The sequence below is a fragment of the Thunnus maccoyii genome, chromosome 10 (genome assembly GCF_910596095.1).
Source record: "Thunnus maccoyii chromosome 10, fThuMac1.1, whole genome shotgun sequence".
In the NCBI taxonomy this organism is placed as follows: Eukaryota; Metazoa; Chordata; class Actinopteri; order Scombriformes; family Scombridae; genus Thunnus; species Thunnus maccoyii.
Window position 1 is genome coordinate 5,959,227 of NC_056542.1, and position 19,375 is coordinate 5,978,601.

The 19,375-nt window shown below is 39.6% G+C and overlaps 1 long non-coding RNA gene across 2 annotated transcripts; it reads left to right on the forward strand.

Moving 5' to 3' along the window:
- The first annotated feature begins 1,353 nt into the window (after window positions 1-1,353).
- Window positions 1,354-18,696, forward strand: LOC121904914. 2 transcript variants are annotated; one of them, XR_006098310.1, is made up of 4 exons: window positions 1,354-1,440; window positions 1,524-1,652; window positions 1,885-1,960; window positions 17,850-18,696. It is a non-coding gene; the product is annotated as an uncharacterized LOC121904914 (long non-coding RNA). The 2 variants fall into 2 exon arrangements; XR_006098309.1 differs by lacking the exon at window positions 1,354-1,440 and having other exon boundaries at window positions 1,449-1,652.
- Window positions 18,697-19,375: the final 679 nt, after the last annotated feature.

A 19,375-nucleotide genomic window follows, 5' to 3' on the forward strand; every position in this document is an offset into this window, starting at 1 on the left:
TAGAGCACTTTCAGCAGAGGCCAGGTCTGGGAAATTTCACACAGATCGAGGTTTTATTGTTGCCTTTCTTATCAACACACATACACAGTCACACAGGCATGCAGTTGAATACGGGAACTCATGTGTGCACACACATAAAGACACATTTATAAGAAAGCCAAAGCATCAGGTATTAACTACTCAAGAGATAAGACTTAACTTAAAGAAAAATGATTCAAGAGATCTGAAGTGTCATTTACTCCTTTTACACGTAGCCAGAAATATAAATTACCTTCATATATAACTAATTTCCCAATGACGTTACATAAACATGATCTCTGCCTGGATTATGTTCACAAGTAAGTTTTTTCGTAAGAATGAAACACTACATTTATGCACCAAACTGAAGTCAGAGGGAGGATATCAGAGTGGATGACTGGTGTACAAAACACAGGACGTTGATACTGGAGACGGAAGATTTCATTCTGAGTCCTGTGTGGTTAGGTTTAAGCAACAAAAGCACTTTGGTTAAGGTTAGTTAGAGACTGTGTTTTTGTTTAAATTTTAATAAACATGTTGTGCTTCAAGTTGCAGAGTTTTTCCAGTATTAAACTAAGAGCATCATCTTTCCAGAACCACAAAAAAGTTTAATATTGCTGTAGTCACCACATGGGAATATTGTGCTGCAAGATCAGATATTTTTGGTGAAAAAAAAAGAAAAGAAATTTGTTGTCACTGAGCATTTTATCAACACTTTTGTGACCTGCCAAATAGGCAATATTTTATAGAAAACATAATTTTGCAGCATTACTTGTCCTTCAAAACGTATTTGCAGTTGCAGTTTAGTCATTTTCTAAGAGACTGTTGTGGATCGGATGGCTATCACATATCAAAAAGTGTAACTGCATCCAAGACAGATTTAAATTGTTCAGTTGTTCAATCCACCTCAGGAGGTCTGTGAAAAGGTGTAAATTCATCAGTCTGTTCAAGACATATACATAATCTTTGTTCCTCCCTTAACTATGTCTGCAAGCGCTCTGGAAGCAGCCACTCACAGGGTCCGTCCCGTCTGTCCCTATGTGATAATGGCAGCCGAAGTGACACTGAAACAACAATCTTTTTTCCTGTGACATTAAAACAACAGGAAGGAAAAAAAAGGAAAGAAAGGAAGAAAGCGACTCCAGTGATTTTAACAGATACAATAATCCAGAAGACATAATGTACTTTTGTAACGCTTAGATCCCAGATCAGTGCAAACACTGAAGGATCTGTATGGCTGAGAGAGCGGTAGAAATGAAGACTAGAAAAACTTCTTGTATTCCATCTGTGTTTTTATTAGTTTATGGATGGTTGTTAGCTAGCTAGCTTAACTGTTACCGTTGCAACTAAACTGCTGAATGTTATTCTTCTTCTGGTTTGGGCATTAACACATTAGTGTTTACTTTTTCTGGTAACAATAGTGTAAGCAATCACAACTTGAAATTCAGTAATTACATTGCAGTTACTCCCAGTAATGCTCTGTTACATTGACCACTTGTTTGCAGTCTTCCTGGTTAGTTTGATGGAGGGTTGATATCAGTTTGTGCGTTCAGTGGATAGACTGGCCTCGAACGTGCTACCTTGGTGATGGGATGTGGTTAGCTGCCACCAAAAGAGGAGAAATGTAACACCAGGTAAGTCCAAAGTTGTCTTATTTTCATGTTGTGTCTTCTTAGCTGGCTTGCTAACGTTAGCCTCTGGTAGGCTACATTCATGAATCAGCTGGTTTAGTTCAGAGTTGGAGGCTGTGAGAACAGAGCAGTTAACGTTAAGATAGCTGTTGATGGTCAGTAAATATCTCCAAACTGTCGGCTGCTTGTTAAACTGTAACATCTCCTTTTATTTTTCTGCATGTGTTAAATACAGAAGATGGACTGTGCAGAAGTTTTTTAAAGCCACCTTTGATGAGGCTGAGGGCTGATTAACAAAAGCAAAGTAACAAGTAATGTGATTACTTTTTTAATGAGTAATATGGTTGTTGTTTTTCAAGTAATGTGCCCAACACTGGTCACCAAGCTACTTTAGGTGCATTACCACCACCCTCTGGATTGGAAGAGGGCCAACAGAAACAGATTTTTGAAATACACCTTGATTCAACTGGAAACAAAGCAATTCATGCTTCCCCTCACCATCACATGCCTCGACTCCACCAGAGAGTCCATAAAATAAAAAAGAATAACAAGAGAAGGGTGTCAGGTTGTACGTAACCATGATGTTTCTGGCTCGTGGACCCGAATTCTTCTCAAAAGTGTTGAAATTTTTTAACAGTCACTTCATGGAAACAAAACCAATCTCTTCTCTGTGCCTTGCAAACACAAATTATTTCCTCCTCTTCACTCTCTTACGCTTGCACACACACTCACACCCAAACACACACAATTAAGTACACACCTTCCCTGTGTCTCATCCAGTTTACCTCCCCTCCACCAGGCCTTGAGGGCAACAAGCACAGTAAGTAGCTAGCTAATTAGCTAATAACCTGCTAATCAAATTGGCAGCCACCAGCCCTTTTAGGATTGGGACAGTCTGTTAGCATCAGCAACTGTCGTCAGAACTCTGATCCATCTAATATTCAGCCAAACAGCTCAACATTTCTCATGCAACATTGCACCTTTATCCATTCACAGCCCTCCAGTCTGAGATGAAACGTCCCTTTAGATGTCTGCCTTTACAGTAAATGACCCAACACACACACAGTCACACACACACACACACACACACACACACATTCCCTTTAGGAGCGCATAGCTCTCCTCGCCTCCCCAATTAGGCCTCTAATTTGGCTAATGGAGCATTAATGGAGAAAGAGGCTGCTGAAGACCCGAGCTCAGCACAATGTCCTCCAAACCAACATCACACACACACACACACACAAACATACACACACACACACACACACGCGCACCACCCCCTTGTACCCAAACCCCCCTCCACCCCCCACCCCCCAACCCAATACAACACACAGATTAGATTTCACTAACAATAGTATCAGAATGCCTCTCTCTGGAGACAACACACACAAACACACACACACTAAGAGATAGGCTTGGCATCTTTTGACTCGATTCACACACACACACACACACACGCACGCATACACGCAGTCTTACATGAACACACACACAATTTAAAAAACATACAGAAACACAAACATCCTCTGAACAACACATTCACAGAGAACACACACACACACACAGACATACTGTATACACTAGCTAACGATTATCATCATTATCGATTAATCACTCGATTATTTTCTCCATTAATTGATTAAATATTTTGTCTATAAAATGTCTCGACTGACATTCCACAACTCAAAGATATTCAGTTTACTGTCAAAGACTAAAGAAACCAGGAGTTATTCCCATTTGAGAAGCTGGAATTTGAGAATTTGATCGATTATCAAAATAGTAGGTGATTAATTCAATAGTTGACAAATAATCAATTAATCGACTAGTCGTTGCAGCTCTAGTTGCAGACACTGACAGAGATATTTAAATGCTCATTAACTAATAATTAAATACGCACCTAGATAAATGCACGCATGCACTGAGGCACTTCCTGCATCAAACTCGCACACACTTGTACCAACAAACACACAAAACAGACAAACACACACACACACACACACACACACACACACATGCACTCATTAAAAGATGTGGACAGCATGGGAACTGTTGCTGCCTTGTTGAGAGGAGGATCAACATGGCGCCATCACCCTGCTCCTTATCAAACACACACACACACTCACACACACACACACACACACACACTGGTGGTCATGTACTGTATATGTACATAACCCCATGATACTCTAAACATGTATGACCTGTCTAGTGCGGCGGCTCTGCTTTGACCTTCATATCTCTGCCACGTGAAGCCCTCACAACCACAAAATAATGAAGATTTAAAACTCTCAGTGGCCGTTTTCAAACTGACGATGTTTCAACTTCTGCTCCTGAAAAGCTGACACATTTTGCCAATATGAGGTCATCACCCCATGGGCGCATGTTTCAGCAGCATTAGTGAATATTGCCCCAGTGTTGCGATAAAGCGGCGGTGAACTCCTCCCATGATGCCTTGTTCGGTTGCGTTGGAGTTTCCAAAGCATGACGGCGCTGGCGACAGCCATATCTAACGCTCTGACCCTTTTCAAGTCAGCCGCTAGCACTTCAATCTCTCTCTCTGTTACTCACTCACTCACACACGCGCACACACACACACACACACACATCCTCCCCACATGTGTAGATAGATACTGCTCCAGTCTCCAGGCCTTCGATAAGGGGACCCCCTGAAAAAAAAAGAGGAGGGGTGCAACGAGTGTTCATGGCGAGCAGTCTGAGAGGAGGAGAGTGGAAACCCAGAGAGAAAGAGAGAGAGAGACAGAGAGAGTGTGTGTGTGCAGTCATCCTAATCTCCAGCCCGGCTCCATAAACACTGCTGCGGCCTCACAGAGCCAGATTCTGAGCAGCCATGCGGCTCCAAGTCTGATGCAACACGGCACACCACGCTGCCGCCGCCGCCGCCACAGCTGCTGCTCACTGACAACAAACCACGATTAGCTCGGGTCCTATCTGATGATGTCATCAATCGCTGTTTCTGGTGATTGAGGGGGAAAAAAAATATACAGGACTGGTTTCATTACATGACACTCAAGAATATTAAATCCTTAAAAACAGATGATAAGGTGATAATTCTACTTCATGTTTATTATTGAGGTCGTAGTGGGTGGTGGTGGTGTACTGGACTGCATTATCTTGAAAAATGTTCCTAATATTTTGCTTCCCTCATGTATGTTAATGGGGAGGAACACTTTGCAATATAATGCACTCCAGTGCACCACCACCACCCACTATGACCTCAATAATATACATAAAGTAGAATTATCACCTTTCTGACAATGTCAACAAAAAATTAAAATGTATAAGCTTCGTAAAGAATTTATGGGAAGGCTTTTGTATTGGATTGCATTAGATTGCACAGGTATTCAGTGAGTGCATGTTCACACACATGTCCTGTGATATATCAAGATGCCGACTGTTTGTATCCGTCACTCTCTCGTCTTATCGCCAACTACATTCTTTTGAACATATTATTATTGTCTACACCTGATTCCTCATTCACAGGTAAACAAGAAGATTATTTCTGTTTTTGCTCTACCTCCATTTGGATTGGCTCTCTCAGCGGTCAGAGTTGAAACCGGGCTGTGATTGGTCGTAGCAAACACAAGGTTTGGTTGTGAGAGGCAGAAGCAGATAACAGCCGGAGCCAGACCAAATAAAGACCAACAGTCTGTTAGCATTCCTCACGTTTCTCGATGTCACCCCCCACACACAGACTTTACTTTGAAGAAAAACCACAAATTCAATCTCAGTGTTTTTGTTTTCCAAAATGAATTTTATGTTAGCATTATAATGTGTGTGTGTGTGTGTTAAGTTAGTGTGCCACTGTTTGTGTTGCTGAAACATGTTGAAAACTTTTTAAAGTCTCAAAAATATCTGTTGTGCTGATGAGAAAAGTGGAATCCAGCAGAGGTGATATGGTCAGCAGCTCAAAGACATACAATGGTATCACAAATTTGCACACAAAATAACTGAGAGTAATATTAAACACAGATAACGGACACAGTAACACAAGGAACTGAAGAGCAGCACAGTCCTTGTCGTGGTATGATAGAAATGTAGGATACAAATACAAACTGGCTCACACACATTTTTTTGTTGCACATCAGACAAGCTATGGTGAAATTTCTCTTCACTAAAGCCAACATGGCTCTTGACAGTGACTTTTCTAGGATATTCCCACAACATTGGGATACCTGCATTGTGCCAAGAGAAACTGTGAGCAGAACCTAATTGTTGTTGTGCATGTGAATGAACGCTGGTAGAGATACAGTTGCACACTGTGGCAAGCAGAGCAAAGAGGGAACTAAACAATTACTGTAAAAATGGGATGTTTCATGTACAAACAACATCATGGCAGACAGTCTCCTTTGTTAAGAGATGAAGCTAGTGATTTTCATATTTTTCTTGTCAACAGATGTGCAGAGCCAAACCAACAAGTATGTGTGTGAATCCACAGCTAAGATATGTTGTATTCCTCTGTACCGTAGACCTCCATTGTTGTCCAAAAACTATTAAAGTGAGCCACACCGTTGCGCTGGGTGACATGTTTCTTTACCACGAAGAGTTTGGGTATGTTAGAAATGGCTGAAGAATTAACAACAATTATCACGTTTTCAGTCTCTGGAGAGTAGTTCCGTGTAAAGCAGACATCACTGAGCACGCACAATAACGCTTGCTCCTATCTTTGGCCCATTTCACAGGATGTTGATCGTCAGTGTTTCCGGTGTGAGGCGGTGGTGACTCAGCCATACGGATCTCAAACTGTCTCTACTTTTCTTCCAAGATGGATGAGAATCTGTTAAGTTCAGGACAAAAGCTCTCGAGTGGGAACTGCCACCAGCTCAACACACGGTATTGACCCGGAAAACTTTCTCTTCCTAAACAAAACACCAGGCGTCAAACAAAACAATCGGTCACCGTTAAAAACTGCCAAGCAGTAACGAGTTCGCCCTCTCATACTTTTGCTCATTCATGCCAGGGGAAGTAGGATGACGTTCATTACGGGCAGTTGTTTAGCCTATGCCAGTTTTTATGAGTCAATGAGGAGACGTTGACTTCCTGTCCCTTGTCGTCGAGACCACCCAGCCTCCGGAGTGTGCGTTAGTAGAGTTATATGGTGAAGTAGCTTAGAACAGACAGTATTGGCCTCTCTTAAAACATAGTACAACCGGTTTGAACTAGGCTTATCTTTCAAAAGGAATTATGTCTTATTAATTACCAAACGGCTTGCCAACATAAGACACCTCTCCCTGGGATGACCACGGATGTTGACTCACTGATCATCTTTGGAGCTGGACTGCTAGCTACAAAATAATGCTCAATATCTTTACCAAATATCACGGCAGTCCCTCAAATAGTTGAGATATTTCAGTGATGGACCAACAGAATGGCTGGTCAGTATTGCCATTTCAGACATCAAGCCACTAACAAGACTAAAATTTACTAATGAAGCCTTAAAGAAGCTGATTATCAACTGAAACTTTGTTGGTGTGACTCTCATGAGAAAAGTATAGAGAAGTTGAGTTCATATATAATCTCAGGAAATGTTGGAAATGCCTTTTGTAAATATATCTGTAGCATGGTAAGATGATTGGACAAAATCTAAATAAGTTATATTATGTGTTAAAAGGACAGGAGACGAGAGAAAGGTCACGTAATTTAATTCCTCTTTTGCACACTTTTGCAGGTTTAATGATTAACATCAGGTTGTGATTTGCTACCAAGAGAAGAGTGCTCAAGTGTCTTGCACTCAAAGATTTCCTTCAGCACGTTCATTTTGAGTGTGTAATAATGCCTCTGTTCAATGAGGTCACAGACAAGCCATGACTTAAACCACTTGACAACCATTTTACCTTTGATCTCTCAGGTTATACCTTGGTGTTCACACCTCCTCAGTGAGCGAACGCACGTCTGCAGGGTGTTAACAGACGAACCAGTTTCAAAGAAAGATGATTGGAGAGAGCTGCTGGCACCCGGTTATCCACTCACTTGAAAAAGCAAACATGTCCGTTGTATCTGCGGCACAAATTGCTGTATGTCCCGTTTTGGTATTCATCTCTGCGGATCTAAACGGTGTGGTCGACAGCATAACAGTACCTGTGTTGTTAAGGGTGTAACTGCAACTACGGCCTCGGGGGAATCCACTTCTGAGAGCCTCAAAGCCACACAAGAGGAGCTAAGCCCTGCTGAAGAGAGGCTGTCATCTTCTCCAGGCTGCACCTGTGGGGACTGGCCTGCCTATCCATAGGCCTGGCCCGGGAAAGAGAAGGGAGCTTTGGGAGGATTTGGGTGAGAATGGCAGCCCACTTTGCACCTTGACACAGTAAATGCTTTGAATAGGTCGACGGTCTTCAGTATCAGCCCCGAGGGGAAGGAATGGAGATGACACTGGAGCCATGGAGCAAGTACAGCTGTGCAGACAGGAACAGGATGATACTGCTTCAGCAAATTTACACATTATTTCATCAGATTACCACATGAACTCTATGAATAGATTCTGAGGGTGGTTATTTCCAAATAAATGACCTCAGGTTGAGTCAACAAAAACTGTAGCATGTGGGAGAAAGTAAGCTGTGGAGCAACTTCAAATCAAACATTATGCCATTTATGTTTAATTTCATTTCAGTTATCAATAATTATTTTATTTGTCCCCAAAGGACAGTTGGTTGTGCAGCAGTGTAACAATAAAAACGCAAAGCACACACATTATATAAATAAAAAAAATCAAAGAATACAAAGAAAACGGTCAAAAGGTCACCAGATAAATCTGAGGGGTCGTGAGATGATTAATGGGAGAAGAAAGAAGAAAAAACAAAACTCTGATAATTTTGGATCATTTGAACATTTATTGAAATGAAACCACGTGAGAAGTTTAGACGGAAAAATCACTATTTGGTGGAGCTGTTAACTCATAGACATGTGAAATGTGATCCCGACTACACACTGCTTTTTGTAAGACGTCAAAAGCCAAAAAGGTTGGAAACCACTGGTTTCATCTTTAACAATGTGTTGTATTTTAAAAGCTTGTTATATTATCCATTGTGTCAAATCTTCATCTGAAAAGTAACTAAAGCTGTCAAATAAATGTAGGGGAGTGGAAGTATAAAGTAGCATCAAATGGAAATACTCAAGTAAAGTAGCTAAAATTGTACTTAAGTACAGTACTTGAGTAAATGTACTTAGTTACTTTCCACCACTAGTGCTCAAGTCACCTTTTCCTCACAGAGTTAAGTTGAGAGATGGTTGCTATTGTTTGTCTTTTACCATTATATTTTGCAGAAAAGAAAACTTGGACATTTCAAGGATGATATTAAGTGGATCCTCTGCATAATGTGTGTTATCATAACTTTGCAGTTGACAAACTCACCTACAGTTCATCATATCACACCGTACTGAAGAAATAAAAAATTAAGAAAATGTCGATTTCTAACCAATTTAACTGACAAAAATGTCAGATACTTGGATTCTGCAAACAAAAAGTTGAAACAGCTACCAGTAACTTTGGCTTTTCCATTTTCCATTTTGTTCTTTCAAAACTTTTAAGCGACATACAACCCAATGTCAAATTTGTGACACTTTTAGAAATATTAAAAAGAAATGATTTATCCCACACACTTAAATCAATTACATTTTAGTATTTCACCTTCACAGAGACTCTTGCTAGCCTCAAGTCTCTAGAGAGAACAATGTCAGTCAGTAGGTTTGTTCACTACTTTTGGTCCAGACTGAAATATCTCAACATTATAAACATTATACCTGCTAAACGTCAGCATGTTAGCATTGTTCTTGTGAGCAAGCTTGCATGAAAGCATCTTGTTTTCATTTTGCTACTTGATCACAGAGGAACATCACTTGCTGTGTATTATGTATCAGATCAGGATGTCCAAGTCAATATTTATGAACACAAGAATTTTCTCTCCTAAAGCCAGAAACCAGAGAACTAGGTCTCAAACAGGATATCGTCATGAATAGCTGGAGTTGAGCGTATGAGTTTTATTATTGGGTTTCTCATACATAAAAAACATCAGAGAGACAGATATATGTGGCACTAAACTTGCTTGATTTTCCCCACTCCCTCCATCCACAGGAGAGCGTTTCACAGTCTGGTACTGCAGACGTGTTTACACGCACTTAAGCCTCACTGTATTTATTACTGACAGAATTCCCAGGTACTTATACAGTCAAACCATTTAAAAAACACACAAACACACTTCTGAATATCATGAAAACCGCACACACATTTTCTCCCAACATGCACCCCATGCTGCTCACAAGTACTTAGCGCATTAGAGAAACAAAACAGATCTACCACTCAGCACACACTTTAATCCTCAGGCATCCAGCTCTGGGATGGTGTGAGAGAGTCTGAGGCTGAGCTCTGCATCCCAGCCCGTCTGCGCTGACAGACAGCACTCTCTGCAGAAGGATAGGTCACCGGGTCATGTGACCTATCTTTGGACAAGCCGCACGCAGACACGAGGGCCAAGCCACTAATCCGACCATCTTTCTTCGATACGTTGTCGTCAGGCGAGGGAGAGCACGTATCTGCGAAAAAATGTGTCTTGAAGAGAAGCATGGGTTGTTCTTCAGTGATGATTTGGGATGGAAATTGAAGAAAATGTGGCAGTGGCAGGTTTCCAGGGCTGGAAGGTTTCACTTAACATTTAACCAACATTGCAGCTTGCAGGTTTCTCCACATACGTGTACAGTACAGGGTGGAAAACCTGAAAAACCTTCATGCTTTAAGCTTTCCAGTCATGAAAAAACTCTTGGAAAATGGGACCAAAATATCCTGGAAACGTTTTTAATGTCGGGCTAAATTTCCATAAATTTACAGTGCTGCTCAGGGACAAGGTCAAGTTAAAATTATGATCAAATTATCATTTTTAGTGCGTGATGATAATGTCTTCTGAAGGCTGTCATGAGCTCACACAATTCAGACTCAACCTGACTTGAAAAATTCAGAAATTCAAATTCATCTATTCTTGAAACAAGAAATATATAAACGCCACGTTTAGCAAACTGACACCAGACTTTAAGTTGAGAAATACAATCTTAGTCTCATCATTAGTGTTGACCAACTTGATACTGTTTTAAATGAGCCCTCCACAAGAAAAAGAAAAACTTCTTTGGTCTTTGGTTTTTGAAAATGTCCTGAAACAGGAGACTGATGTTTCTTCTCCCACCTTGAGAGACCGTAAAGGTCAGGAGGGTCGAGCTGCTGATCCTCGCAGTGAACAACACTGTTCATGGGTTTTAACTCACAAACTCTGTGAGATGTGAAAGCCAGTTAGAGTCATGTCATATGGCACGTGCGTGTACTGCTTGTGGCTCAGTGCAAACACAGTAACGGTCATATCAGTAAACATTAGCAACAAGGAAAAGTTAGCATACCTTGTTGAATAAAGTTGATTCTTTATTAACACTTCCAAGTTCAGAATGATGTAATATATTACAGTTACACCTCGCTGGTATATAACTTGTGTAAATAAGACAAATTGTCTGTTTTTATTTTATTTAATATGACCAAAAAGTTAGTTAAATAATAAGAAAGCTGGAAGTCAAAAGCAAAAGTTGACCTGAAATCATATCAATTTTAGAAAAACAATACAATAGGTCGTAATAGCAGTCATCCAAAAACAAACTATAGTTACGTTTGAGTGACAGATGCCATCTAGCGGCCTAATTTGACCCAGTAATTATGACCCATAGCAGTGGTGCGGGTCACATGATATATATATATCTAAGTTGACAAATTTCCTCATTCAGAGGAGGGGTGGATGGAGGCATTAAGCCAACAGTGGACTTCACCACAGGTTCATTTCCTGTTTCCAACTGCGAGTCGGGACAGTTTTTTTAAAAATCGTAACTATCTAACCTTAACTCCATGGTTATTATTGTAGCCATGACAACAAAGGTCACCTAACTGTAAGGACATAGTAACTTTAACCCACACCACATGTTTCTTTAACCTTAACAAAGTGATCATTTTAACCCAAACCACAATCTTTCCCTAAAGTGTTTTTTGTGCAAAAACGTTACGTTAGGTGTAACTACAGTGTTGTCACATCATAAAACATAATCATTTTTTAACAGTGATTTGTAACGGTTTTGGAAAGACAAATTATGTTGTCCTGCCAACAGGGGCACCAGATTAGAAAACACTCCTATCGGTCACTCTGGAGTCACCTGGTTGTTTAATTTGGAGGACTTGCTGCTAATTTTATTATGTTATATCACAATACCTGTACACATAGATGGATAATGAGACAATGGGCCCCTGGGAAAAGAACATGTAAAAGGCCCCGCACCCCTCCTATATAGGAGCAAGATGATGTGGCCGTGTTGTTTATAGACGTTTTGAGTTCTTTCATTTTGCAGGTGAACTACAATTTTCAGGTGCTGCTGTTGTTTCAGTATTTTGTTCACAATGGATATGGAGAGATGCTGTCTAACTCCTTTCCAAAGCTTCTTGACACTCCTCTGTACAGTTATTATACTAACTACTACAGTACAATATACAAAATATTACAGGAAACCATCAATGAAAGTCTGAGATGCAGCAGAGCTGTTCTGCTGTTAAACTGATCTAAATTCTTTAGTAGTTTTATTCAGTTTTAATAAAATGTTTCTTTAGCCTCAGTATGCTGTGTAGCTGCAAAATGATGGAAAAATTAAAGTAAAACATATATTGGATTGGATTTGGTTGGGGCCCCTGGGCCTGTGCCCAGTAGGCCTGTTCAGTAATCCATCCATGCCTGTGCAACATTTACAAGATTCAGTTAAATTAAAACACCTAAATCAAGTTATCTGATATTGTAAAATTACAAAATTAACCATAGAGGAAACCAGAGAAAAGAAATATATTTTGCCACATATACTTTTCATCCATATGTCAGACTGAGCAGCTAAACAAGGAGTGAAAACCCCACACTATGTTAACCACATAGAGATGTTTGCGGGAAGAAGTGGATGTGGACAGTTTGAGAAATGGAGGCGTTTATAATCTGCATGGAAACAAATGGAGGGTTGAACGAGTGTGAGCAAAGTACGCGATCGATCACAGGAGGGAACGTGTGAGCGAGAGGCAGCGAGGGAGGGGGAGATGGAGAGAAGAGGAGAGGAAGGGAGAGAGGGAGTCGGGGGTTGGTGGGTGGGTGCAGATAAAGCCGAGCTCTGGAGGATTAACTTGTCTTGAGTGTGTTTCAGAGCCGGCGTGGTTGAGGGACAGGCACTCTGCTCCGAGGCTCTGGAAGTTCTCAGCAACATCCAGACGCCCTGTCTGCGGTCTCTCGTTCACACACATACACACATGCAGAAACACACATAAACAGAAAAATAACATGAGCACAAAAGCACACCAACACCTAAACACTGTCATGCACACACTCATAGCAGTGAGTGAACAGACAGAGACACAAACAAACTTTCTTCATCTGTTTTTGGCCTAGTTTTTGATCTGACAATTCTCATCTTTTTATGGGTTTGTATTGTATTTAAAACTTGTCAACCACATGTACATGTTTTGATATATTTTCTCCAAAATCTTAAATCAAAAAAAAAATCAATCTCTTTGTTGTTTGACAGAAAAGTCAAGTTGCCAGTTTAGACTGCTTAACTCGAAATATAACTTCAGACCCTAAAGAAATTAATGACTCATCTAAAACTTTTTACAGTCATTTATAGTCAGAGTCAGGGCCTCCCTGTGATCCAAACAGTATTTTTAGATGGGATACATTTCCCCACTTTATCTAAGGAAGAAAGAATTAAAGTAGATGCCCCACTACAACTATAGGAGGTGTCTGAAGCCATGTCTAACATGAAGGCAGGATCCCCATAGACATTAACAAAACCTTTAAGGAGAAACTGCTTCCACCTCTTATGGGAATAGTTAAGGAGATATTTGAAAACGGTTGTCTTCCCCCAACCCTGCAGAGTGCACTAATAAAAGTTATTCTAAAAAACCAGGTAAACTCCCCTCTAAGTGTGACTTTACAAGCCCATATCATTGCTTAATTCAGACACAAAACTGATCTAAAGTGCTGGCTTTAAGACTTAAGGACCACCTGCTTTCCCCAGTAGCCATCGATCAGAACGGTTTAAGGACAGACAGGCTTTCAATAATATTAGGACACTGATTAATATTCTAGAGAGGAAAGAAAGGGGGCACCTGATACAGCCATTCTATCCCTGGATGCTGAAAAGGCATTTGACAGGGCAGAATGGCCATATCCTGTAACATCCTGTTTTAGGTTTGGGGAGAATTTTTGTAGGTGGATAAAAATAAAAAATATTTAAGTTAAATATAAAAATATTGTATATAAAATATTGTATATATTGTATAGTATTCCATCTGCGGAAGTATTGACTAATAGCATAATATCTGAATCATTTGCACTCTCAGATCAGAGGAATCACAATTGGAGGCACTGAAAATCCTTTATGCTGATGATATTGTTCTATTTGTGAGAAATCTGGCTGTGTCATTGCCAACTCCTCTAAAGCTTATTACACAATTTAGTGTTTTTTCAGGCTACAAGGTGAATAGATCAAAATCTAACATTCTTTTTCTGAATCCACCTGTTCTTCTGAAGGTTTTGAATACTTAGGAATAAAGATTACACCTGAAATAGAAGATCTAGTTCCGACGAAATACGACCCAATCATAGTCTCTGTAACAGATTCTATTAATAGATGGATGCTACCCCCCATATCCCTGATTGGACGCATTAATATTGTCAAGATGAACATCCTACCTAAATTTCTGTATTAATTTTAATACCTACCACCCTAATTTTTTCCCAAAATTAAGAAGATTATTACAAATTTTCTCTGGAACAATAGGAGGCTAAGATTAGGCTTATCCCTTTTATACCTACCCTATGAGAGAGGAGGGCTCCAGCTACCCAATCTTTCCTGGTCCTACATTTTATAAAATGTGGGGGAAATTCTTACATTTTCTGGAAAATAACAAGACGCGACCTTGACGAGTCAGTATGAAAGATATGACCAGATAATGTACAGCTTCTTCTGTGTGCCAGCTTGATGACCCATTTCCATGTCTTAATGACCATTTTACAAGTAAGATGCCTCTTATATACACCTAATTAATTATGATTAATGTTTCTTTCTTTTTTCTCTTTCATTACATTCTACATTATTATTATTCATCATTGTTTAGTTTAACTGTGTACTTGGTTTACTAAACAATGTCTGTGTTATTCCATTACTGCTGCTAGTTATTTTATTTTATTTTTGGGTAACTGTGTGAAGATAGTGGACAGAGGGGGAGGGAGATGGGAAGGAACAAGGGTGTTTGGGGGGGATACATTTATATATGTCTGAATGTGCTGAAATTCAAAATGCCAATAAATATATTTGTCAAATAAAAATAGACTGCTTAACTTAAAACTTTCTAGCAGCTGTCATGTGATCACTGTTGCCTTCGACCGAGGATCAGGTCTGTGACCAAAAGGTCCAGGGCCGGTTTTTCCATTAGTGGGACTAACTGAACTTGTAGTACTTGTGGCTAAGCAGGGTTCTGCTTTTGTTTCCACTGCCTTCCAACAAGATCTGAATTTTGGCACCCTTTCGGGGCGGTACTAAATCATGTTCCAGATACTTGCAGGGATGAAGGGGGTGCTCGCAGTGCTGTTGTTCGTGGTTGGGCGATGTGTCATCACATCTCTTATTATGGGAAGCTCCAGGTTGTGAACTGTGGTGATGGAAAACACCATTTAAGCAGCTTCCAGGTGTAAAACTCCTTTCAGACATGCACCTTATAATGTAAATGTGATGGCAATTTGACATGTTGTCTGAGTCACATTTATGTAAAGGCAAGACAGGAATCTGAGTATGTCAGGTGTAGTAACATTTCCGTTGCAGCAGAAGTCTGACTTGAATGCCGCCATCACTTTGATTATAATTTGTCATATAAATAATAGAATTAGTGTAATAAACTATGAAACAGTGTGGATGAGCTAATTTTAAGATTATTCTCACAGAATGGGGGGAGTAAGAGGTAAAGAGGTATATAAAAAAAAGAACTTTCCCCAACTTAATGGATTAAATAATAAATATTCCACAGCTTGTGAGCAAATAGGAATTAAATGAGTCCAAACTTCACACTGTCACACTTTATGAAGCAGGAAGCAGAATAAAATACATGTGTTATAATAAACTAAGAAGTGAAACCGATGACCAGGCTGTAATTAAGGCTGTAGCGCTGCAAACATTTACGTTTAAATCCAGACTTTTTGCTCATGTTGAAGCATTTTCAACTTCTGTATACATTCACATCTGTAATTGCCCATCCACAGACTTTGATTGTTACAATAGGATTGTTACATACAAATCCCATAAATACACAAAGTCAGAAACACGCATACACACAAATTTACTTATATTCATTTCCCTGCCAGTGCGTGCCTCACCATAACTCTGACCTTCACTAAAACCCAAGTCTTACCCCTAAAATGTAATGTTTTACCTTGTGGGGACCAGATGTTTGTCCCTACAGCGTGATTAACATGGAGTACAGACTCACACACACACACACACTTTTGCACACATGTACCCGCTAAACTACAGTCGTCCTCAGTCCTACTTAAAAACATAAGCCTGCACCACTTCTGTTTGTTACACAGACGCACAAAAGACGGATTACACAGTGAGAGGATGTTTTAAAGAGATTTACAGCTTTACTCAGTCAGTTTAGACGACGTGCATAAAATAGCATGACTCAAAAACTAATACTACTTGTATTTCAAAGAGGAAGATGTGTGCATGGATGATGTGAATTGACCTTCCAGAGACAGAAAACAGAAAACCAGAGACGGCTGACATTTTTCTGCACAGTGGAAAATTTGTATGTGAAGTAGTGATGGTGCTCTGTGCTCGAGGGATGGTGGCCCTGTCAGTAAATTTAAGGTGGAGTTGAGAGTTAAGCATGGGCTGCTTGAGCTTTCTCCTACAAGTTTCCGATCTATCTAGATTGTTTTTAATGAAGACATCATTGTCAACATACTGACATCCCCACATTACATTGAAGAGGTTTTTGATGATTGCCCCTCTTGCCATGGACACAAAAATACCCCTTTGTGAAGCGATTTCAACTTTTGTAAGTGAAAAAATGTGTCTGTGGAAAAATGTATTCTGACATTCAGCTAATATGAGTCTTCAGGAGTCTGAATATGCCAAACCCAGCAAGTTTCTTCCAAAGTTCCTGTCTTTTGCATGTATGAATCCCAGTGTTGTTATCCGTCTACAGTGGCTCAACAAGGAAACACTGTCTAAAAACAATACAGACATGTCCACTTGCGCTGAATAGTGTCCTAAAATTATGTTGATATTTGCTATTATTCTGTCTTTAAAGTTGCAGTAATCAATATTTTTCATAATCGCACTCTGTGAGATGTCAGTGTGTAATGTAAGAAGCGTCACATCTCATATTGATGTACCTACAGAGAGAATGTCACCCAACTCTGCAGCTCCCATCTCCTTGGTTTTGCTGAGCTTTATAGGGAGTTTCAGCTCATTGTTTAGCTTTCCGGCTGCAACTTTACTTTTCGGTTCACTCTCACCACTCTCATAGTGTCGTTTTTGGTCGCAGCAGGCAGCTGTTTCCAGAGAAAAAGCCCTAAAAACCCACTGTACGCTACCTGCTCAGCACCAAACGGCAAACAGACACAGTTAGCTGTAGACTAGCAGGTGAACATAGTGGAGCATTTAGCAGCTAATGAGGAAAAGGGAAAAACGTTGCCTTGGTAGGATGTAGAGAAGTCTGCAGATTTTCCATCAAAACAAGCTTTTGACCTTACGATGGCACTATGTGATCACCTGTTATGTAGTATAACAGAACATTAAGTCACTAATGGACCAGGCTGAGATTTAAACCCTTGAAATAAACCCACATTCAGCGTTTTCCCTGAGTCCTGGAATCGTAAATACAGAAAGTTGGATTTAATTCAGTGGAACATGAGTCAAAACTAAGATAGTTTGCAGACTAAGTGACCTAGAAATATGGAACATATTAAAATTGTCGTTACAGGACATAATTATCATTGTATTATCTACTCTCTCATCACTTAACAGGTACTTTACAACAGACCAGTCAGAAACTCTTATTTCCTTTTTGGCTCCATGAAACCTCAACAGTATTTCTTGATGAATGGGTGTGTGTTTGTCATTCCCCGTTTCCAGATCATTGTGGATGTTTCAGACACCAGAGTCCTGCAGGCCTTTAATCAACCAGCGACATGAGTTAGCAGGTCTGTTTCACACCATGACGCTCTCGGCTCTGGCTGCTTCGTTGGTGTCGGCTGAGGAAGGTGACAGGACCCCGGTGTGAAAGCGCTGATAGGGCCTCACTTTTCCAGAACATTCCCACACGGAGCATCTCCAGAGCCGCCGACACTGACAGCATGATGGGTGACAAGCGTGCCTGCTGTCAGTCATCCAGGGTCCAACGTGTCAGCCCAGTAAAATAAATATACTCACATTACTAGTGATGTACATGACAATCTGATGTCATTTTTCAAAATTTATTATCAATAAGATAAAAAACAATACATGGCTGTTCAGTGAAAACCATGCATCTCCAGATAAACTGCAGGATTAGTTGTTCCTTTATGAGTTGATGAAATTCTCCTTCTTAAGCTAAAAAAAAAACATTTAAAACCTGCAGGATTATCTGAAAAATGCTCTGTCACAAAGCTGAAAACAGGTTTTTCTTTACTGATGAAAAGTTGACATTTTGTTTTTTTTATTTTATTTTGAGACAATTACAGCTTTAAACATAAAGATTTGCAGCTTTTCTTGATTTCATATAACAATCAATTCAATATTTTGAGTTTCCATGCAACCAAAACAAAGAAATCAGTCCGTTTACTTGTGATGGTCCTTCGTCTTTTTTGTAATTTTTTACACAAAATTCTAAATAAAATTTTAAAAAATGGTTATAATTGAGGCTTTTATCTTGTTGGACCTCAGCAAAACTTCATTGCAGTCGAATAAGTTTGTCAATCACCAACTTAACAAGCAATATGATTAATTAATTTAGGGCAGCGACTAGTGATTCCTTTTATTATCAATTAATCTACTAGTTATTTTCTCGATTAATCCCTTAATCGTTTATACCACAAAAAGTAAGAAAATAGTGAAAAGTGTTTCCTAAAACTCAAGGTGACATCTTTAAATGTGTTGTTTTGTCCAAAATCCAAATATATTCAGTTTACGATGATATGAAACAGAAAAGCCACAAATCCTCATATTTCAGAAACTGGAAATAGAAAATTTTTTTTTACATTTTTGCTTGAAAAATGACAATTAAATGATTATCAAAATAGATGCCGACTAAGTTTCTGTCAAATGACAAAATGACTGATTGTTTCAGCTCCACATTCATTTATTTATCAGCAATATTTCAAGCAACTGATGGTTAAAAGTTCACTCAAATTGACAAATTGATCTTTTTTTTTCTCTTAAGCAAGATAATTGTGAAGACAATTTGGAGGAAATGTTCACTATTTCAGCTGAAAAATGCAACTTTATCACCTTTTTTCAACATGTAAAGTGTCAGGATCACACACACACGTTTATACTTCTGTTCTTGTGAGGACCATCGTTGACATATTGCCCTCCCTAGCCCCATGCTAGTACACTAAACTGAACCTTAATCCAGTTCTGGCCTTGTCTAAAATCAAATCTTGATCCTCAAAACTGTCCTT